This window comes from Schistocerca gregaria, chromosome 1 (genome assembly GCF_023897955.1).
Source record: "Schistocerca gregaria isolate iqSchGreg1 chromosome 1, iqSchGreg1.2, whole genome shotgun sequence".
NCBI lineage: Eukaryota > Metazoa > Arthropoda > Insecta > Orthoptera > Acrididae > Schistocerca > Schistocerca gregaria.
The window spans coordinates 458,738,885-458,759,339 of NC_064920.1; positions in this window are offsets into that span (position 1 = coordinate 458,738,885).

Here is a 20,455-nt window from a genome sequence, read left to right on the forward strand (position 1 = left end):
TAAATGTGGACAAATTAGTGATAGTTGACATGGCTCTTGATTTTTAATTTTCAACAGTTACGACAGAAAAGATTAAATGAAAACGTGGCCAAACTACTTTTGTAGATGATCATCGTGGAGAAAATCCAAAACGGCAATTCCAGACGTAAACGTCGATAAGGTGTGCTCTTCGTTACAAGCAGTGATTCCAGAAGAGTTAGGAGACAAATGTACATTTATGATCCAGAACATTATGACCATCTACCTAATAGCCGGTAAGTCTACCTTTCCCAGAGATAACAGCGGCGACGCAACGTGGCATTGAAGCAATGCGGCCTTGATAGGTAGCTGGAGGTAGTTGGCAACACATCTGCACATACAAGTCATCTAAATTCCGTGAAGGATGGTATTGAGCTGAGACACCACGTACACTCACATCCCACATGTGTTCAATCAGGCGTGTGTCGAGGTTGGGTTCCGAATATCAATTGGAATTCGCCACTGCGATCCTCGAACCATTCCATCACGTTTCTGGCCTTGTGACGTAGCGCATTACCTTGTTGAAAAATGCCACTAACGTTGGGGAACATGATCACCATCAAGGGGTGTATGTGTTCTGCAGCCAATAGACGATACTCCTTGGCTGTCATGGTGCCTTCAACGAGCTCCGCTACACCCATGGATCCTAATCTGAATGTTCCCCAAAGCATAACGGAGCCGCCGTCCGCTTGTCTCCGCCCCACAGTATAGGTGTCCGCGAGCTGTTCCCCTGGATGACGGCAGATTCGAGCCCTCCCATCGATATGATGAAGGTATTTGGATTCATCAGATCATGCAACGCTTAGCAACTGCACCAACGTCCAGTGCCGATGGTCACGTGCCCATTTTAGTCTTAGTTGCCGATGTGGGTCGTGGGTCGTTGGCTGCGGAAACCCATCGTCAGGAGTGTTCAGTGCACTGTGTGTTCAGCATTAAAGTCTGAAGTCAGTTCCGCCACAATTCGCTGCCTAACCCGTTTTACCAGACTGCTTAGCCTGCGACGTCCGATGGGTGGTCGCACAATCCGACGAAATCTGAATGCGGATGTTGATTTCTCCACGGCTGAAGACACTCAACACACCACTCCTCGAACAGCTTACAAGTCGTGCAGTTACCGAATTGCTCATGCCGAGCCTCTGAGCTACACAATCTGCCCTCAGTCGAACTCAGATAGATCGCACGCCTTCCCCATTTAAGCGCCGTGCGTGCGTCTGAGTAGCAATCATTCCTCGTCAGGTGAAGCTACTGTCGCCTGGACGAGCTTATATCGTTATTAGGTCGGTGATCATAGTGTTCTGGCTGATCAGCATAATTCGAAGCTTCGTGAACTAGTCGAAGTGTTGAATTATGAAATTGTCACTAACACTTCTCGAAACTACGTAGCTGCTGCTGAAAGTGAACATAGCAAGAAAAACTAAAATAAAATAATGTAACGGTCAGAAGAATGACAGTAACGAGCTATCCGGTGGTATTTCGGGTTGACGAAGGAGATAGAGAGTATCCAAAGAAGAGCGGCGCGTTTCGTCACAGGGTTATTTGGTAACCGTGATAGCGTTACGGAGATGTTTAGCAAACTCAATTGGCAGACTCTGCAAGAGAGGCGCTGTGCATCGCGGTGTAGCTTGCTCGCCAGGTTTCGAGAGGGTGCGTTTCTGGATGAGGTATCGATTATATTGCTTCCCCCTCCCGAGGAGATCACGAATGTAAAATTAGAGAGATTCGAGCGCGCACGGAGGCTTTCAGACAGTCGTTCTTCCCGCGAACCACACGCGACTGGAACAGAAAAGGGAGGTAATGACAGTAGACGTAAAGTGCCCTCCGCCACACACCGTTGGGTGGCTTGCAGAGTGTGGATGTAGATGTAGATTTCTGGACGAACGTGTACAGTACCTCTAGGGATTCAGGAAACGACTGCGAGAAAACTGCAAGTCATACGGAAAAGTGGCACATATCTGTGGACAGAGCACCTCTGCAAATATCAGTTAGTGATATGAGCCATAGCATAGTAGCGGGTCACACCACGAGGCGCAGGCGTGTCACAACATCTAGACATATGATCCGCGCCGTACTGTCGCATCGAATTATTTCGCACCTGCAGACTGGCAACCGAATGAACAGATATGCAAAGCGGGCTGCAGTTGTAGCAGTAACAGAACTTCAGTGAATTGCATGTACGTCCTCTTCGACCCCTTATGGACGTTCGCTGCATCACTAACGGTCCTCTTACCGAACACTTGTAATGTGAGTAAAAAAACTTATAGAAATACTCCATCCAGTGATATTCATAATATCGGTATGCCTTGCAAAATTTCGCACAGCCATGTTCTAAGACACCAGATGTAGTTCGGAACAGCACTATATACTTGAAATAAGTGTAACAGTTAGTGTGTTACAAAACTGTAGAAGCCTTGGCGGTCACTTGTTGACTTATCGCTTGTAGATACCTGTCTCAGGTTCTTCAACCGACGTTTCTTTTACGATTCTCCCGGCATTTCGCCAGCACGAGTGGCTTTGATTGTTCAAGATTGATCCTCCGTTGCAGGTATCATTACTATTCACTTAAATATTTTCTATTAACATAAGTGTGACAATACATTTTATAGTTTTATCTAGTTGGATGCAAGTTATTATGTGTTTTGTTCTTTTGATGGGTGTATAATTTGAACAGTCAAGCACTATGTTCACATATTCGGAGTTACGTTTCCGCCTAATGTCTGTAGCTGGTAACTGTGTAGATTTAAGGATTATACCGGGACAAATGATGACACGAGGACAGAGATTGATGTGATACATTTTAAATGTCCTCAACATCAGGGACGATAATGCACTCGTTTGAGATTGTTAGCGTTATCCTGTATCTACTGTTAAATTTCAGCTTGCTTCTTCTTCAAATTCTTCTGCATTGTCGCATATTAAAACCCCGCATTAACAAGGAGGGTGGTACTTTATGCCAACGTTTTCAAAATATTGAAATCTTGTCAGTTCCTTTATGTATTATAATTTAGAAAATAATATTCATTACTTTTAGTAAGTTCTCCCACCGGATTCCATAAATGTTTTAAATTCTCAGTTGAACTTAAACCAGCAATTTAAGTCTTCATAGTACACCCTATGTATTACTTTCCTCGGTGAACGTCATATTGAATGCTTCCAGGTTCAAGACCTTAGTTACACATCAACATCTTTTTGAAAAGTATGTCGTGAGTAAACTTCAAGAACAATTAACGAAATTTGATTTTAATTTTAAAAGTGTGCTAAAAGATCTTTTCACATTGTGAACCCTACCTACACATCAGTACCTCTGTAGGAGGTATTTTGTAAAACGAATTAGCAACGATTAACGAATCTTGTTTTTTCAAACATTTTTAGGGTGGGCTTAAGGAACGCTGCCTCCTCCCCCCTGTGGCAGCGTGCGTTATGGAAAAAACGTTGGACTACTACGTTTAATGGCTTGGACTCTAATTTCAGAAACAAATACGGAGACTTAAGAACACCTTCTGAAAAAGCAAACGTAGATTGCAGAAATTAACAGTAACAAATTTCCTGTCGGTATCCGGAAGATCACCATGAGCCTCGTCAGCACATTATTTTGCACCTTTCACAAAGTTACGTAGTACTGTTGGAAGAGTAGACGAAGAGACCATAAATTACCTGAGAAAGTCATAACATAGAATGCTGCAGTGCCATTATCTCATGAATACAGTGTCCTCAGATTTGACAAAATCTCTATAAAATTTACAATATCATATCACTTTTGGTTATTTTTATACGGCATATCACGCTTCATTCACAAGTTGTTATACGTTGTGCACATCACAAAATATCGTATTTCGTGCAGGTCATATTGTTGTATCATATCCGGGTTAACGTATTCACATAGAAAATGTCTACATTACTTCAACAACAATTTAATTGAGGTAATGGCTTGGTAATCGCTAGTCTCTTTTCTGTACTCTACAGTCTGCAACTACTCCAGTTCTACTGGTTAGCTAGCAACCGAATACTGCAGTTTATTTTACTGTCTGCACTTATAAATTAAATTTTCAGATTGATAAACACCTTTGTGCTGATTAAAGACTGTGTGTACCAGAGTTGTTGTCCACCTTAGCTAGTTATGTTTGGTGAATTAAATAAGATTTCAAATAGAAAAGAAGCTGAAAATTTTATTAAAACAAGAAAACTCATCCTTAATGTCACAAACGAATAATGTTGTTGTTGTTGTTGTTGTTGTTGTTGTCTTCAGTCCTGAGACTGGTTTGATGCAGCTCTCCATGTTACTCTATCTTGTGCAAGCTTTTTCATCTCCCTGTACTTACTGCAACCTACATCCTTCTGAATCTAAACTAATATTAATCATTTTAATATTAATGGTTATCACCATCAGTAACAGTAAATTACAGTTAATGAAAGTTTCAGCATTGGAGAAGAGCCAACACAGAAATGTGACACTCTGTAGAGCAAAAAAATTCTTTTATATGTGGCATTGAGAGAAAGAAGTTCTAACCTTGTAATTGAGAGACAACTGTACAATATTCTTCAATCTGAATATCTATTGTTTTATTGCTAACAGCTGAAAATCATTGAGGACTTAGCCACAGCATGAGAATGCTCTACGCCTCATACACCTGTCGTGAATTGCATCCCGAAAATTAGGTTGTGGACAATGTTTTGGAAAGTCATTCTCTCAGAAACATCTGTCTTGCTGTCTTTCTCGGAGATAATAGAATGAGTGATGTGAAGAAGATCTAGAATTCCGTTTCCGCCCTAACTTTGTGGTTGCCATTGAGAGGGAACTCGATTCTATGTGTAGAATATGTTTTCAAAAGGATACATTAAAAATCTTTCTCAGGCTCTTTCCCCTTAAAAGTTTCTAACAGAAAACATTCTCGTTCCATCAGACATGTAGTAACGAACAGAGTTTGTGAAAACAAAGAGACTTTCCGTTTTTCAGAGTATTTAACTTGTTAGCGTCCAGAGACGGATATTTGAACTGTCAATTTTACTGGAAGAGCAGGAATTTAAAGAAATGTATGATGGTGCGGAACTATTGAGATTGCAATGAATGGGAACATATTTAGAGAAGCACATATTATTGACAATTAACACACACAGAAGAAAATACACATATTCGACCTTTGGCGTACGAGGCACGCGGGCCCTGACGTGCGAGAGTCGCCAGACCGAGTGCTCCTTCACAACGTCTCTCCCTCTCATCATGTCGAGTGTCCCGTTGGCTTCCAATGGAAGGGTGGCGTCCAGATCAGTGCCTCTCAGCTACAAATAACTCGAGAGGGCAGCGCTCTCTATTGACTTGGTTGATTGTAGCGATCGAACATGTAAGCCGCCAAAGCAGTAAAAACTTCTTTACGAAATGATACAAGTCCTGCTAAAGCGCAGAGGGGAATATGTCGAAGTACACATATCATTGCGTCTTTCAATCAGTTTTTCTATTACTGGCACCTGGGAAACACAATCATGTAAACAAGGTATTAGCTGAAACATAAAAAAATGCTGAAATTCATTGAGTCTGCTGCAAAGTAAGCACAGAACAAGAGAAAGAAGGCGTGCAAGAAAAGGAGAAAGCGTGGCCATTCGCATCATTCCGTCGCGCCCAGGCTATACTCCCTCAATGATGACCAGCTCCCAGCATAAGATTAGCGGATTATCTTCCCTTACTACGACCAATGCACCAGGCTACACATTCAGACAGCGGACCATCCTCTGAGCCCACTGCTGCAGATGATGTAGGTAATAAGATAATTATCGCCGTCAAAATATCTGGAACACTTGCTGCAGTAGTTCCCATCTTGTGGGCAAGCTGAGTTTGCCTTTACCTTGATCTGGCTGAGTGACAGATATGATAGCGAGTACAGTCAGGTAATTACGTGGGGTGAGGTCTTGGCGGTCAGAAGGTTCCTAAGATAGTGGTGTGAGTGGACGAGAGTTAGAGCAAGACTCGCTTCGACGAGTCAGTGTTGTCAACTCTTCAAATGTTGGACATAAGGTTTCCATCGTTCGCCGCAAGCGTTACTTGAAGAACATCACTCCTGCTCCCGCAAAAGTGTGGTGACGCGATAGGAAGGAAGTGACAATCTAGACTCCTTCATGCATAAAGTTTTTCACCTGTGTCAGCTGATAATGACTGCTAAAAGCGGCTTGTATCTCATGGGAGTTCCCGACTAGCTCTTACAAAGTTTGTCCATTGTCGCTGTACAAGTTTTGGCACCGGACCCGTCGTGACGAAAATCATTTACAAGCAGGGCAACACAGCATTTTCCCTTTAATTTCGATGACCGCGAGCCAGTTTTCACGTAGAACGGTCCTGTGTAATTAACCCAGCAGATTCATCAAGCCCTCATAGCTTCTACACGTGGGCGTAGTAAGCCTCCCATTAGCTAATGTGCAGGATTTGCCTTTAAAGGCCGACAAGTCAAGCACTGATGCAGAACTCGCCGCATTGCGTTTCATCGTTAGGTATTCAATGTTGCTTCCTGAGCGATGTAAGCAACAGTTGGGACCCAGCGTGGGAAAGACGACGATGTTCCCTTTCCACTACTAGGTCTTATGAGATGATGCTGAGGTGTTTGCATCAGCTGATGCTTCCCCTCATATGACGTATCAGCATTTCGTAACCTGTCGCCAACCCGAAGTAAACCCATGTCATCGAGAATAGGATGCAATGATATGAGCTTGCTATTCTTGTCTACTAGCTTGTTAGTCTCCAACTGGTAGATTTCGGTTATATGTGGCTTCTTGTGTTATTCTGACGTACCGTAGTAAGGAATCCTCATTGAGAGACAAGTCAGCAGTAACTTTTGTTTCCCTTGCGGTGTTGCATTTACTACGGTATAACATTATCCGCTGTAATCGTGACAACTTCGGCAATTGACAGATGAGATCATCTTGGATTACTCTGCTGACGTGACAGACGTCTAATACAGGCCACGAAACGGCGTCTTCTTTAAGCCAGGTTGGTCCTCTTACCACAGGCTGTTTTATTGCAGGTCTTCAGGAGAAACTTCTCTTGAAGTCAGATCAGCTGGGTTTTCCATTGTAGGTAAAAGACTCCATACCGCCGCTGCTGTAGTGTCCCGTATCTCTGAAACCCGGTTCCCCTCGAATGTCTTCCACCGCGTGGGTACTGCTGCGAGCTGTGCCACCAGAACGGATGATTCAACCCACAGGTAAGTTCGTTCGATGTCTATAACCAGAGCGCGAACAAAGTGATATAGTAGTCATGAAAGCAAGAGAGTCCCACAGATTTCCAAGCGAGGTAACAACAGCTTTTCAGTAGAGCAACTCGTGTTTTGCAGCTCTATAGGTTAATAAAGTGACTCCTTGCTGATCAGTTGATCGTACATAGATGCAACAGCCGTAGGTCTTCTCCGAAGCGTCGCATAATCCATGAAGTTGTATGCTGAAAAGTGTCCCTTCTGTAACGACTCTACGATCAACACCAATCTTGTGTGCCATATGAATTTCGCTTTATACTATCTGTCACAAGCAGCGCAACTCTGGAGGCAAGGGCTCGTCTCACGTTAACTTATTCTGTCATAGACGTTGCAAAAGTATCCTAAATAAGATCACAATGGGACTAAATAATTACAACGGATTACAAATGGACGTTACAGACAGTACAATGCATTTTGTGAAGCTGTAGAGATTACGTGCTGGTTAGTCATTGTTCAGAATCTGATGAGGAGCTGGATTCCAAAAAAATTGCTCTGAGCACTATGAGACTTAACATCCATGGTCATCAGTCCCTTATAACTTAGAACTACTTAAACCTAACTAACCAAAGGACATCACACAACAGCCAGTCATGACGAGGCAGAGAAATTCCCTGACCCCGCCGGAAATCGAACCCGGGAACCCGGGCGTGGGGAGCTGGATTCCAGACTAAACCTAAAGTCTTAACATCCTCGTCGTTATCAAGCAGTAAAGGAAACTCTGAGGGAATATTTTCGAGTAGTTCCCTACTGCTGCAGCCTTTCCTTAATAGCTTCTTGGGATCTTGCTGCACCTTGATAGCAGCCCCTACCACATCGCAACCTGAGATACAATCGTCCATACAGAAATGATTAGCAAGGATGTTGGCTCCCCTTTCCCTGTTCATGAACCATCTGTAAAAGGGGCCATACTGCAAGAAAGAGTGCACAAGCTAATCAGGACGTGACTGTCTTTAATTAATATCCCTGCTGTGGTGCAGATCTATGACTCCACCACAATATTCGTTGGTAAGCGCAATTTTCATCCGTTACCGGAAACTGTCGACACATCATCTCTAAGTCTTATGTGAAGGCAATGCAATACATGTGGAAGTGTAATATCGTAGAGCGCAAATCCTGTTGAATGATTGGACTTACCATTAGCAAATTGTTTAATGTCAAATTTGTGTTCATTTGGCAGAACAGTCAAACACTGCTCTTGTCTCAGTAGTAGAGCTGTCTTCTTAAAGAACAACTGTCGTGACTACTGGTTCCATTCACCCTTATAAACTCTATGTAGCTTTCCTTAAGCTTTGGTTATATCGCCAGTTTCTGCCCAAGCAAAGAGAAGCGTTTTGCTGCAGTGTGGAACGAGTTGCCTACTTGACTCAGCTCTTCGCGGAACGGAAACTGAACAACAGATCTTCCTGTGGAACCTTTAGTTGTGTGTTCCACAAAATGCGCTGCCCATTCTTCCTCTTCTCTCGTTATTGCAACACGATTTAATTCTTCTGTTGCCCAGAATTTCATCAAGGATATTTGAATATTAGTGTCTGTTTTTACAAAGCATGACACGACCGGTCGCCTTGACGAAATGATGTGCCCTTCTACACTCCAGGAAATGGAAAAAAGAACACATTGACACCGGTGTGTCAGACCCACCATACTTGCTCCGGACACTGCGAGAGGGCTGTACAAGCAATGATCACACGCAAGGCACAGCGGATACACCAGGAACCACGGTGTTGGCCGTCGAATGGCGCCAGCTGCGCAGCAGTTGTGCACCGCCGCCGTTAGTGTCAGCCAGTTTGCCGTTTCATACGGAGCTCCATCGCAGTCTTTAACACTGGTAGCATGCCGCGACAGTGTGGACGTAAACCGTATGTGCAGTTGACGGACTTTGAGCGAGGGCGTATAGTGGGCATGCGGGAGGCCGGGTGGACGTACCGCCGAATTGATCAACACGTGGGGCGTGAGGTCTCCACAGTACATCGATGTTGTCGCCAGTGGTCGGCGGAAGGTGTACGTGCCCGTCGACCTGGGACCGGACCGCAGCGACGCACGGATGCACGCCAGGACCGTAGGATCCTACGCAGTGCCGTAGGGGACCGCACCGCCACTTCCCAGTAAATTAGGGACACTGTTGCTCCTGGGGTATCGGCGAGGATCATTCGCAACCGTCTCCATGAAGCTGGGCTACGGTCCCGCACACCGTTAGGCCGTCTTCCGCTCGCGCCCCAACATCGTGCAGCCCGCCTCCAGTGGTGTCGCGACAGGCGTGAATGGAGGGACGAATGGAGACGTGTCGTCTTCAGCGATGAGAGTTCTGCCTTGGTGCCAATGATGGTCGTATGCGTGTTTGGCGCCGTGCAGGTGAGCGCCACAATCAGGACTGCATACGACCGAGGCACACAGGGCCAACACCCGGCATCATGGTGTGGGGAGCGATCTCCTACACTGGCCGTACACCTCTGGTGATCGTCGAGGGGACACTGAATAGTGCACTGTACATCCAAACCGCCATCGAACCCATCGTTCTACCATTCCTAGACCGGCAAGGGAACTTGCTGTTCCAACAGGACAATGCACGTCCGCATGTATCCCGTGCCACCCAACGTGCTCTAGAAGGTGTAAGTCAACTACCCTGGCCAGCAAGATCTCCGGATCTGTCCCCCATTGAGCATGTTTGGGACTGGATGAAGCGTCGTCTCACGCGGTCTGCACGTCCAGCACGAACGCTGGTCCAACTGAGGCGCCAGGTGGAAATGGCATGGCAAGCTGTTCCACAGGACTACATCCAGCATCTCTACGATCGTCTCCATGGGAGAATAGCAGCCTGCATTGCTGCGAAAGGTGGATATACACTGTACTAGTGCCGACATTGTGCATGCTCTGTCGCCTGTGTCTATGTGCCTGTGGTTCTGTCAGTGTGATCATGTGATGTATCTGACCCCAGGAATGTGTCAATAAAGTTTCCCCTTCCTGGGACAATGAATTCACGGTGTTCTTATTTCAATTTCCAGGAGTGTATTTGATACTGCCGTGACATAACCCTATCTAGATCTGTCTGTTGAAGTACAAGATTATCAGTTCGTATGGAGATAGTCCTTGCCTTCTGAATGTATGGACAAACTTTTGCTCCAAGCAAGACGTCAATCTTGCTAGGTGACCTAAATTCTGGATAAGTGAACTATACGCTTGGAGAGTCCCACGTACTGAGATCAACTGTTTGTTCTGGCAAGACCTCAGTTATCTTTGGCAAGAGTAAACATTCGGCAGATAATACGAAATTGTCTATACAGGAGCAGACTTGAACAGAATCGCGATATTTTGTTTCTGAGAAGTTCACACGCACTCCTCGAATAATTACTCTGCTGTACTATCTTTGAAGCCTAAGGCGATGTGCTCATGCTCCGAATATAAAGCATGACTGAGATACAGAATCTAAGAAAGCACGACAAGTTTACCATTTGCAACTGGTATCTTGCAACCTTAGTCTCGCTGTTGGAAGCAGCACTCGTTTGCCAGGGCTGACTTCCAGTGATCAATAACACGATGTACTTGACGGATGTATGCCACTGCGCTTCTGTTGCATGTCACTTGGGCAGCCCTTCCTTGTTCCATGTTGTGTGTATTATATTCCTGCGTGCAGCAACGTGTGGTGTCGTATTCGACAAGCATGACAGCAAACAGATTCTCAAGTAGAATCCCTATAATCACCATTCAGACAGTTGTAGTACAAATTGTTGAGCATCAGAATACCTTTGCGTTCGCTACATGCGGCCTGCCTGAATTTTCTGCACTTGTGCAATGCGTGAGGCAGGTTACACATGACACATGCAGCACTAATAGCGACGTAGATTTGTCTCTAATGCCCAAAGAGAAGAGCATTGGAGGCGTTACGCTGTTTGTTCCCAGATATACTGTGCCGTGGTGATACTGTAGCCCAGACGATTGTCAATGATTATGATTTTTTTTGAGACAAGCACATGTCTCTTTGAATGCCGGAAAGCTATTGGAACTCAGACTAAAATTCTGTTCTTATAGACTGGTCAACCTTTTCTATAAGGAATTGGGACGTAATTATATCTTGCAAGGATACGTCTAGATGTAAGACCATCAGCGCACGCACATTGCTTGCACATGCCCTTGTCATTGACGGCGGCGTTAGGGGTTTGTTCAGATGTGCCGACACAATCAGTCGAGGGTTATTGTATCTATTGCTAAACATTCTAAAGACTATCTTAAAATTAGTGCCATTTACCGAAATATGAACAATTTCGTTATGAGCGTCAAATGTTAATGAAATGTGTACATGAAGATACCTAACACTGTCTTCTAAATCCTCATTTTTTACCACGAGACTAACAAATGTGTCATAAAAGTGTTTGAACTGCGTTATATCACCATCAAATGATGGCAGTTTTATGATGGGCAACCTGATGCTACGTTTTGATGCGCTCAAGGCAGGTCCAGCATCTTTTCAGCTGTGTTGGCACGAGTCATCTGCATTGCTCTCAGTTTTTTCGAGTCCTCAAAGACCATATTTTCGGAAGTTTCCCTATCGTCAGCATGCACATCTACATCTTCAAACAATTCGAATTGTGACTATGCGTCTTCGTAGTTCTCCACGATCTTTGGGAACAGTTCTAGCCTGACAGTAATATCATAGTGCCCAATTTCCCTGTTACGTCAAATTCGTTTACAAACTTTAATAACCACCTGAGACTTGCATTCGGCACTGAGCATGTAGTAACAAGTTTCTTTCCTAACACTTCATCCATTATGAAGGGTTAGCTGTGGAATGCAAGAACAGAAGCAGAAGTTAGGTTGAGTGAGCATTTACAGGATGCAGGATAACCAGGCCAGGTACTTATGTTATAGACGTGCAGTGTATATGCCGCTTGCAGCGTCTCCGTGCTGCACCGTTGAAACTCGCAGCTTCCGTTCAGCCCATGGATGGCTGCCGTTGCACTCTACTCAATCGAATCCATCAGAATGGACCAAAACGTTTGCGTTCCTAGACGGAAAATTGAATCGTCAATTTTACCGGAGGACCTCCAAAGGGGTCCTAGTATGAAATGAACTGACACCCCAATCACTCACTCATGGCGGTCGGGCCATGTGGTGGGCGACAATCAGATCGGTATCCCACCCGTGTGAAGGGTGTCTCCAGACACGTCTTCAGCCTGGGATCTAACTGACTGGAGTAGAATTGTGTCCAATGAGGAGTCCCGTTTAGAACTGATCCCCGATGACCAGCGAGGATGCGCTTCTAGGCGCTGCAGTCTGGAGCCGAGCGACCGCCACGGTCGCAGGTTCGAATCCTGCCTTGGGCATGGATGTGTGTGATGTCCTTAGGTTAGTTAGGTTTAATTAGTTCTAAGTTCTAGGCGACTGATGACCCCAAAAGTTAAGTCGCATAGTGCTCAGAGCGATTTGAACAATTTTGAACCAGGGTAGACTTATATGGCGACGCCCTGGACTGCAGTGGGATACCAACTTCACTGACGCCCGCCGTATCATCAGACGACCAGGACTGATGGCCTGGGATGCCATTTGTATTGACAGCAGGGCCCCTTGGTTCGTCTACGGTATTCCACGTCCCCTTTTGTTGTTGTTCATGGTAAGCCATACTGGGCTTAAATTTCAGCAGAGTAATGAATGCCCGCACACGACGAGAGTTCGGATTGCAATGAATGGCAATATACACTCCTGGAAATTGAAATAAGAACACCGTGAATTCATTGTCCCAGGAAGGGGAAACTTTATTGACACATTCCTGGGGTCAGATACATCACATGATCACACTGACAGAACCACAGGCACATAGACACAGGCAACAGAGCATGCACAATGTCGGCACTAGTACAGTGTATATCCACCTTTCGCAGCAATGCAGGCTGCTATTCTCCCATGGAGACGATCTTAGAGATGCTGGATGTAGTCCTGTGGAACGGCTTGCTATGCCATTTCCACCTGGCGCCTCAGTTGGACCAGCGTTCGTGCTGGACGTGCAGACCGCGTGAGACGACGCTTCATCCAGTCCCAAACATGCTCAATGGGGGACAGATCCGGAGATCTTGCTGGCCAGGGTAGTTGACTTTCACCTTCTAGAGCACGTTGGGTGGCACGGGATACATGCGGACGTGCATTGTCCTGTTGGAACAGCAAGTTCCCTTGCCGGTCTAGGAATGGTAGAACGATGGGTTCGATGACGGTTTGGATGTACAGTGCACTATTCAGTGTCCCCTCGACGATCACCAGAGGTGTACGGCCAGTGTAGGAAATCGCTCCCCACACCATGATGTTCTGGTATTGGCCCTGTGTGCCTCGGTCGTATGCAGTCCTGATTGTGGCGCTCACCTGCACGGCGCCAAACACGCATACGACCATCATTGGCACCAAGGCAGAACTCTCATCGCTGAAGACGACACGTCTCCATTCGTCCCTCCATTCACGCCTGTCGCGACACCACTGGAGGCGGGCTGCACGATGTTGGGGCGCGAGCGGAAGACGGCCTAACGGTGTGCGGGACCGTAGCCCAGCTTAATGGAGACGGTTGCGAATGGTCCTCGCCGATACCCCAGGAGCAACAGTGTCCCTAATTTGCTGGGAAGTGGCGGTGCGGTCCCCCATGGCACTGCGTAGGATCCTACGGTCTTGGCGTGCATCCGTGCGTCGCTGCGGTCCGGTCCCAGGTCGACGGGCACGTGCACCTTCCGCCGACCACTGGCGACAACATCGATGTACTGTGGAGACCTCACGCCCCACGTATTGAGTAATTCGGCGGTACGTCCACCCGGCCTCCCGCATGCCCACTATACTCCCTCGCTGAAAGTCCGTCAACTGCACATACGGTTCACGTCCACGCTGTCGCGGCATGCTACCAGTGTTAAAGACTGCGATGGAGCTCCGTATGCCACGGCAAACTGGCTGACACTGACGGCGGCGGTGCACAAATGCTGCGCAGCTAGCGCCATTCGACGGCCAACACTCCGGTTCCTGGTGTGTCCGCTGTGCCGTGCGTGTGATCATTGCTTGTACAGCCCTCTCGCATTGTCCGGTGGGTCTGACACACCGGTGTCAATGTGTTCTTTTTTCCATTTCCAGGAGTGTATGTAGAGAAGCACATATTACTGACAATTAACAAACACAAAAGAAAACAGACATAATCGTCCTTTAGCTGCAGCAGCTGTCTGATCGGGTGCTGCTACACAACTTCTCTCCCTCTAGCGGTGGCGAGTGTCCCGTTAGCCGCCCTTGAAAGGGTGGCGCCCAGATCGACGCCCTGAAACCACAAATAACTCGAGAGAGGGGAGCATGCTGCAGTCACTCGGTCGACTGTAGTGACCGAAGAAACATTGAAAATTCTCTGACAGATTAAGAGTAACGTAATACGATTCATTATTTGTACTGGATAGTTGTGTGTGTGTGTGTGTGTGTGTGTGTGTGTGTGTGTGCACGCGCTCGTGAGATCGCAACTGTGTTCGAACAAGTAGCTATAACTAGTGGCAAAAGAATAATAGCGCACCACAAAGAAGAAGGAGAGACATGGCGGACAGTGTGAAACAAGAGGTTCAGAATACAATGTTCTGCTAACGTTTGGGAAATCAAGTGGTACTGCGACCCCCAGACCAGATGAGAGGAAACGCAGATACCAACAAACTGTAATTAATTACTACTTTACATAAAAGGACGCGATGTGAACTGCTTGATAATATAAAAATAATAAAAGTATCAATCTAGATTCCACAGAAGATGCCTTACAATAATGAAAAGGCGAAACCCATCTGAGAAGAATAAATTAAGTTGCAGCAAGAGGAGGTTGTTTTATTTACAAAGCAATATTTCTCTGCTTTTTGCGGAGGACGACCACGCAAAGAAACTTTTATTAGGCTATGTTACTTTTCTATGATTCAAGAACAACTCTATTCCTCTGCATGAAATAACGCATTTTGCACAAATCAGACAGTTAAATATATACACTGTGTTATGTTTTTGCTCTACTTGTATTGAGATTTTAATATAAATATCTGCAAATACAAAAATCGGTCATGAATGAAAATATTGGCTCTGTAAATATAGACTTAAAATTACATTATCTGAAGCTCAGGAAACATACTACAACAAAAGTGATACTAAACTGTAATTTTCCGGCAGATTACAATTCGAACCGGAAACATCCTTTCGCTTGCAAATGCTCTACCGACTTACGTGTCCACGCAACTGGTATCAGCGAACATTCCGCTGCTGAGTGAACATTCATTCTGGTGATACCGAAGTTCCAGAATGCGAAATAACACGACACTTCTACATTAAAAATATATCCATTGAGGACCTACTTTTATGAACCAAAGAGCAGCAAAGTTTTCTGTGTTGTTCATTCGATATCGAAAGATTTCCTTGCCCGAGATTAATGTTTTTGGAGATCAACAGCCACAATATCCCTACGTCCCCTCACATTAAACTTGTGTGTATGTTCCATTACTTTCGACTTTTATGACGGAGACATATTATAGTACTCCAATTAAATGTCTAGAAGAGTTTTAACGGATTGAAAATTCTAGCTTGCACTATCGAGGGGCAGATTTTACGATCCTCTTACACATTATGACCTTCTGAGGTGTAGCAAGATAGTTGCATGCTCTATGGTTGTCTCACCTTCTGCACTGAAAGTCTTATATTGCCTTCATCCGCCGTATGTGAGTCCGTGGGAACTACGGAAAACTACATTAGAACAACACGTATTTCAATTACGTTCACAGAGAATGTTATTCTCCTCACTCCACCCCTCCCCACCACCTCCCATTCACCCGAAGTTGGTAGCTTCGGAGTTCAACGTTCACATCGAGAGTAATATTATCAAATCGTCACTTGCAATGGAAAAAGCTCACACTGTTTACTTTCTTCATGATAAATCGGTTTAGACATAAACCTTGTCATAAATATCATACTCCACGGTAAGATCGTGTTAGCCCATTACCAGTCTCATATTAACCGAGGTAACGTGCTAATCAATAAAAATTCTCGCTCTTGTTCATCACTCTGTACTTTGTTATCACGTTAACAAAGCGACGGTATTGGCTAGTACCAACCTTACGCGAATTATATGGCTTTCTGAGTGGTTAGCACTAAGTGCTTCCAGGTACCTCGAAAATGCGAGGCGTCTCTGCCGAAGTAGATATGCGCGGTCGATCGTACCTGCTACCAAAAGACATGTCTTGCTAAATACTAACTTCTTTGCCGCACTTCACAGGAAATACTGCACACAAGATAACTACAAGTTGAGCTACTCTGATAAATACGGATTTCATGGCTCTGTTCTCCTTTACAGGAAGAACTTCGGGATAAGCTACGAACAATTTGATAAGGAACATCGTTATACATCTTAAAAGACCGAAACATCTCTAGAAATCACTGTGTCTCCATTGGGCACCAAGCACGTCACTATAAGAGACTTTCACCGTTAATAGACTGAGGATATGTTAGGTTTCCAGAAATGAAAAGAAAACGCTGTTGAAGTTAATACTTACTCGGAATTTCGATTACTGGAGAGCTCAAGATGGTGCTCAATATGTTGTTTTATGTGTGCAAATTGTAAAAATAAAGCAGAAAATACTATATGATGAACTCAAAATTAATGATTAATTCTCACTCACACAAGTTCTAATTTTTGTCGAATATTCTGTCGGTTCTTGGAGGAACATAGACGTAAACGCCAGTGATGGCCTAAGAAGCTGAAACACTGTTTATAAGGAACTATTAAATAAATATTATTGTAGAAAATTAATACTGTATTTTCCAGTTTTTATTAAGTTCTGATTTGAAAAGTTCTAATTTTTTTCACTACTAAACCTGAAGATGCATTTACAATTTCAGAAGATTTTGTAAATTCAGGCTGATTCATTCATTTGTTTAGGTTGTGAAATAGATTAACTTGGAATCAAACATGTTTCATAATTTTATTTTCATGCTAATAAATTTTACAACTATTTATGTATAATGTCCTACACATTAGATAACTATAATTTAATTATATTTCTATTACTGCTTACATGCATTATGTGAAACAAGAAATAAGAGGCACAGGAGTCTAATGAAGTTTCTCACATAGTACGCACAGCTGCCTTACTTCAAGCTCTTCACTTCTGTTTTACTGCTGTTTCTGCTCTCTGTGATAATAACTGAAATCGATGGGTGAATGCAAACAAAATCGATTACGAATTTTTTCACCACTTTCTTCTTTTTTGTGCGAGTTTTTTGATCGTATATTGCATCAAGGATTACATAATATAAAATGCAGATGGCTTAATGCCTTACTACAGCTATAAGGCAAGAGTTGTTATTTATTTTTTATTGTTTGAAGTCCGATGATTATATGTAACGAGGTAAGATTAAATTCGTTGATTATCTACACGCATCGTATCAACTCCGCATGCTACCGGTAACGCTCCCAGGACTGTGGAAAATTTGCATATTCTTTCCACCTTGTTAGGCACCACCTGGGAAAAGCACACACCGGTAGAGGCTTACATTTTCCTGCAAAGGAAAGAGCTTAAACGAATATTTTTAAAGGGGGCAATGCGATTACAGCTCACCCTGCAGAGACTAAAAAAGCAAATCAAGAATAAGAGCTCTTTTGCTACATGTCTGTTTGAAAGGCACTGCAGCTGTCTTTTGCTTTGGACGCTCCTTCCGCAACACTGAGGAAAATCTGGGAGATTATCTTCGTACGTGTGCAGGGATTTATAAACGTAATTAAGTGACTGGAAGGCTGTGTAAATGGAAACACGTAGTAAAAAAGAAATGCATACACATTTAGAGACACCATGCGACAAGGCTGAAGCTAATGTAGGTCGAAAAATGCACACGCCAGAGTAAGGTAACTCTAAGAATCCTCTTAAACAGAAATCCCGCACATTCATCGACATACATGGTAAAGTAACTTGAATGTGACCAACGCCTATGTATGATATCAACGTTCAACAACCACTCACAGACGGCATATGGCGGCACTAGCAGTGGATGGTGTGTAAAGTGTGTCGGGAGGGATTTTTTTTTGGGGGGGGGGGGCGAACGCGGGAAACAGTACAGTCGTCGTCGTAATGGGGAAAGAGAGCGATTTATCTGACGTCCAGAAGGGAATCATTATTGTGTATCTGGATATAGGTAGAAACAATCCCGAAACGGTTAAATTTGCAAACAGTTCACGTGCACAGTAGAGATGGGCCAACTCGTTTATCCTTGGGAACTTGTTCACTGCTGATCGTTCTTTTTTGGGAACCGTTGATTTTTACTCGTTCACCGTTCATTTGTGCTTGGTATATGGTTCTTATGAAAAACTGAAAACTAGTAGGGTAGGTGACTGAAGGATGGAGGGGACCGAGAGGGGGCGCTTGCCTCGCCCTGGAGTAAAGAGTTTTCATTAATTACAGAATACTTATACACATTTCTAGAAGTAATTATTGTGATTCTGCAGAACCTCTCGTTTAGCCAACCGTAGCCTTGTGTGGCTGATCGCAAGGAAATAATAGAGGGGGGCGCACGGAAAACCGGCCACGAGTACAGACTGCTCGCCAATTACGGGCGGTGTGTTGACCTTTACGAGCAGATACAACAAACAGACAAACATATAATAATTAGGCGGTGAAGAAATAACAAGCTAATGCAAGCAACAATTGCGAAACAATCGATGACGATGTGTAGAGAGCTGCAGAAGAGAACATGAAAATCTCACGCGACGCGAATGGGCTATAGCTCATGTAGTCTTGTAAACCTATTGGTGGCTGTTTCCCAACTTAATAGTCCACAAGTGTCATGTATCAAACTCTTCGTTTCGACTTCCACTACATAGTAATGCTACGTTGTAAACAATAATCGTTTACGCCCTATATATACTTCACGTTGTCTCTGAGTTCGTAGGCGAAGTAGAGACTTCATGGAACCATAAAATAATAACTATTAAAGTTAATGCAATAATAATAATAATAATAATAATAATAATAATAATAATTAAGTTCGCAGTATAAAGTTTTTGGTTTGAAAGCTTCTTCTGAACAAATGTTTTTCAGATAATAAGTAAATAGGATTTTATGGCAGTCTATGTCTTTTCAAATGGAGAGGCGCCGTTTTTCCTACTGAGCCAAAATGATCCACAACCCACTTTTTCTTTTCAAAGAAATCAAACTAGCAGGTAATGCAAATTGGAAACAACCCAACTTAAAAATAATTAGAGCTTTCCTAAATGTAATATTTTGTATATGAGAGATACACGAAAATCGTTTTATACGAGTTTTCTTACACTAAAAATTAAGCAACTTATTGAAAGTTAGCTGGTAAATCAAGTCAATGAAACAAAAAAATATATGAATAACAAAAAAACTTGCCTTGTTATAAGCATGTCTTCTGCTGTTCATCGATATAATGAAGTGAGCTGATATGACCTTTTGTTACTTGAAAAGACGTACCTATTACATACAACGTAATTTTTATGTAATTTACGTAACTATAAAATACTTTTTGATTACCGGTCGTTGACGCGGAATAGCCAGTACCAAGTGCAAGAACAGTTTGGAAAACATGTAAAATAGAAGATCGCAGTGAACGAAACGAGCGACTGGACACTGAACTAACTAGGTGCAGTCGGCAGTGGAACTGAGACAGGTGGTCATGCGAAGAACGACGAGTGCGGCCAAGGAAGACCGTGAGTGAGATGAGCACGCGACCGAGGCTGGAACGAGAACTGCCGAAGTGACCGCCGCGACCGTAGTGAACTAGTGAACTATGAACCGATCATCCCTCGTTCCCTGGAACTATAAGTAGACCGCCGCGACCGAAGTGAACTATGAACCGATCGTTCCTTGGAATTCGTTCCTCGGTCGTTTTGTTCATTTTGGTGAACCGTTCCTTTGCGACCGGTCGTTCGCGAACTACCCATCTCTAGTGCACAGTGGTCAGAGTATACCGGGAATGACGAAACAGCACTATGCGAAACTGTCGCAGAGGTAACTGTGGTGCACCAAGAGGCATAGATGACAGGGGTGGAGGATGGCTGCGGCGATGTGTACGGGCGAACACAAGTGCAACTGTAGAGCAACTGACCGGCCAGATGAACCAGGGGCTGCCTACAGTGTCTCCCCAACGGCCGTTCAACGAAAGTTGCTGCAAATGAGCCCTCGCAGTAGGTGTCTGTCTCAAGTACCCATGATGACTGCCGTTCATCGGCA